We start from the raw sequence: 4,502 nt of genomic DNA, 5'->3' as shown, positions 1-4,502 counted from the left end.
AAACACATATTTGTCTATACAACCTCGTCCAACATCACAATTTAGACACAAAGGGATTTGCCTAAATTAATTGCACAGGGACGAAATATTAGTGTCAGGCCCAGACCCGGAGCTTTTAGAACTCTGGTTCTTTTTCCGTGAGGCTATCCATGTTCCATCTATATATTCATCCATCCATTCATTCACCTAACATCCATCTGTGTATCCATCCATATTCCATCATCCATTCCATCCATTCATCCATCTGTTATCCTTTTATGTATACATCTATCAATTCATCCATTTATTAGCTATTCATTTATCCATCCTAGATCCATCAATTCATTATCTATTCATCTATCCAACCACCCATCACCCATCTATCCATTCATCTATTATCTACCCTCATCCATCCATACATTCATCCAATATATTCATCCATCTATCCATCCATCCATCTACCATTCATGCATCCATCATCGATTTATTCATCATAGTCCTTGATGATGGTTCTGAATAAGAAAATCCTTGTTAATCTGAATAGGAATTGGTCCTCTCCTTGATCAAGCCCAGTAGGCTGGAACCTGGACACAGGACAGGTTCATAAGAGTGAGGACACATTGGAGCAACTATGGACACAGGCAAAGTCCTGCCTAGGGAAGTATAGTATTAACAGTTCCGGCCGGGCGCGGTGGCTCAAGCCTGTAATCCCAGCACTTTGGGAGGCCGAGGCGGGCGGATCACGAGGTCAGGAGATCGAGACCACCCTGGCTAACATGGTGAAACCCCGTCTCTACTAAAAATACAAAAAACTAGCCGGGCGTGGTGGCGGGCGCCTGTAGTCCCAGCTACTCGGAGGCTGAGGCAGGAGAATGGCCTGAACCTGGGAGGCGGAGCTTGCAGTGAGCCGAGATGCGCCACTGCACTCCAGCCTGGGTGACACAGCGCGAGACTCCGTCTCAAAACAAAAACAAACAAACAAAAAAAAAACAAAAAACAAAAACAGTTCCCTAAAACAATTGAAAATAGAATTACCATCTAATCCAGTAATTCCACTTCTGGGTATATACCCAAAAATATTGAAAACAAGATCTCAAAGAGATATTTGTATATGTTCATAGCAGCATTACTCACAATAGCCAAAAGATGGAAGTATCCCAAATGTTCATAGATGAATAAATAAGTAAAATGTAGTATATGAATGTAATGAAATATTATTCCGCCTTCAAGGGAGAGAATTCTGACATACTATACAATATAGATAAATCTTGAGGACGTTATTCTAAGTGAAAAAAGCCCGTCATGAAAAGACAAATAATATATGATTCCACTTACATGAAGTCCCTTGAGAAGTCAAATACTTGGAGACAGAGTGTAGAACAGTTGTTGTCAGGGGTTGGTGGGGAGGGAGAATGAAAAATTATTACTTAATGGGGACACAATTTTTGTTTGGGGTGAAGAAAGTGTTTTGAAAATAGATCATGGTGATAGTTTCACAACAATATAAATGCACTTAATACTACGAAATTGTACAGTTAAAAATAACGTAATTAGTAAATTTTATGTGATGTACATTTTACCACAATTTTTTAAAGTTTAACCTAGGGCATCAAATGGCAAGAATTTGGGGGGAAAGAGTGGAGGGACATACAAAGCCGTGTGGGGCACAATCCCATAAGCAAGAGGGAAAAGCAGAAGGAAGACCAATAGCAAAAGATGACTTTCCTGCTGATCTACATGATCCATCAAACTAGATTTTTGATGTTACATGTTGCTCAGACCACGGTGGGTCTTAGAAACTGAGATGAATGAGGCCGGGCGCGGTGGCTCAAGCCTGTAATCCCAGCACTTTGGGAGGCCGAGACGGGCGGATCACGAGGTCAGGAGATCGAGACCATCCTGGCTAACACGGTGAAACCCCCTCTCTACTAAAAAATAAAAAAAAAACTAGCCGGGCGAGGTGGCGAGCGCCTGTAGTCCCAGCTACTCGGGAGGCTGAGGCAGGAGAATGGCGTGAACCCGGGAGGCGGAGCTTGCAGTGAGCTGAGATCCAAGATCCGGCCACTGCACTCCAGCCTGGGCGACAGAGCAAGACTCCGTCTCAAAAAAAAAAAAAAAAAAGAAATTGAGATGAAAAGTCAAGAGTCAGTTTTGCACAGAGGAGACCATCAGGACAGAGAAGCAGAAACCCGTTATGCTAATCATCAGCCTCCCATGTCTCCCCATCCCCTGATGGTGCTAAAGGCTTCCAAAGCCTTGGTTTAGAAATGGAACCATTCTCATTTCTATTCAGAGGCCTGGAGGGCTAAAAATTTGCTTTCCCATTTAGGTAGAAGGAACTCAGTTTTGGTCTCCTCAAACAAACAAAATAGATAGATTGACAGATGGATTGATGGATGGATAGATAAATAGATGATGGACAGATGAATGGGTGGATGGATGGATGGATGGATGGGTGAGTGAGGGAGGTAGATGACAGGCTGGCTGGCNGGTGGGTGGATGGATGGATGGGTGGGTGGATAGATGGATAGATGGGTGAGTAGGTGGGTAGATGGATGGAATGATGGATGGATGGATGAATAAATGTGTGGGTTGATGCATGGGAGTTATAGTTGCAAGTGTGTGTATGCACATGTACATTTATGCTTATAAAACAATGACAATGTGCAGAATTAAAACTTTTGAGAAATCTAAAATTTCCCTCCTTTCCCTCATTTTTACTCCTTCTATTCCTTAGCATTTACCAGAGCTGTAACAAAACTGAATACATTTGGTTTGACCTCTTTTCATGGTGCCTCGTTTCTAAGTGACGAACAGAAAATATGACAAAACCCCCAAACATTAGCAAGGGAAGGTCAAGACAATGGAGTGGACTCACCAGTACCTTGCATGACTGGCCCCAGGGAATCCTGAGCTGACACTGCAAAGGCTTCTTCCAAGCTCCACATCAGACTCTCTCTCCACTTAGCAGCATTTAACCTACAAGCTAAGAAGATTCCATGCCATTAGTCTCTTAGCTGCACAAGCCCAGACTGGCTGAGTTCCTAACTGAAGAAGCTGGCATTTGTCTCCAAAATTGGCATGTCTCCACATTCATTTCCAAAATAGGTCATGTCTTTAGGATAAAAGGCTTAGAGGAAATAGTGAGAGAGGGTCTCCACAGCGGAAGCTGTAACCTCCAAACGGTTCGGCTGCCTTCTCAATGAGTCTATGTGCTCGGCAGGTACCTGGACTGTTCCTTTCATGAGTTCTGTAATGTACCCTTGCAGGGGGCACCTGAAGGCACAAGTCTGCATTTTGTACTACTGCAACTTGCCCTTCCCATAGGAAGGTCACATTGTAACCCACTACCCCCCATTTATTATTATTTATTTATTTATTGAGACGAAGTCTCCCTCTGTCGCTCAGACTGGAGTGCAGTGGTGCGATCTGGGACTACAGGCGCCCGCCACCACGCCTGGGTAATTTTTTGTTTTTTTAGTAGAGACAAGGTTTCACCGTGTTAGCCAGGATGGTCTCCATCTCCTGACCTCGTGATCCGCCCGCCTTGGCCTCCCAAAGTGCTGGGATTACAGGCGTGAGTCACCGTGCCCGGCTACTACCCCCATTTTCCTAAGAGAAAGAGAACGAGTTTTTAAAATTATTTTTTTCCTCTTTTTTCTCTTTTCTCCTTTTCCCCTGTTTGTCATTTCCTACTTAGCTCTTTAGAAATGCAATTATAGGGCCAGGCGCGGTGGCTCACCCCTGTAATCCCAGCACTTTGGGAGACCGAGTTGGGCGGATAACGAGGTCAAGAGATTGAGACCATCCTGGCCAACATGGTGAAACCCCATCTCTACTAAAAATACAAAAATTAGCTGGGTGTGGCGGTACGCGCCTGTAGCCCCAGCTACTCGGGAGGCTGAGGCAGAGAATTGCTTGAACCCAGGAGGCAGAAGTTGCAGTGAGCCGAGATTGCCCCACTGCACTACAGCCTGGCAACAGAACGAGACTTTGTCTTAAAAAAAAAAAAAAAAAAAAGAAAGGAAAAGAAATGCAATTATAACCTTTTACCTTTCCTTCACCAGAAACCCCTTATATGCCATGCTTGTCTACTGTGTGCTTACTTCAACGCTCCAGAGCTCCTCTTCCACCAGGAGAGTGCCTCGAGAGATCACAGGCGACTTACAACCAAAAGTCTGCCTCTCCCACCTAGAGAGTCTCCTGAGGCAATGGTTAATTTCCAACCTATCTCTGTCCGTGAGTGCACCAGCTCAACCACCCTGTAGATAAGCGAGTTACACGAACCCCCACCTGCTCGCCCCTTCCCCTGCATTCCATACATGCCAAGTCACCCCCATTTAAAAGCCCCTACTTGCCAGCGCAGTGATTCACGCCTGTAATCCCAGCACTTTGGGAGGCCGAGGCGGGCGGATCACGAAGTCAGGAGATCGAGACTATCCTGGCTAACACGGTGAAACCCGGTCTCTACTAAAAAATACAAAAATTAGCGGGCGTGGTGGATGCCTGTAGTCCCAGCTACT

This window comes from Theropithecus gelada, chromosome X (assembly GCF_003255815.1).
Source record: "Theropithecus gelada isolate Dixy chromosome X, Tgel_1.0, whole genome shotgun sequence".
In the NCBI taxonomy this organism is placed as follows: Eukaryota; Metazoa; Chordata; class Mammalia; order Primates; family Cercopithecidae; genus Theropithecus; species Theropithecus gelada.
The sequence above is the reverse complement of the archived record's forward strand: the minus strand, read 5'-3'. Positions refer to the sequence as shown.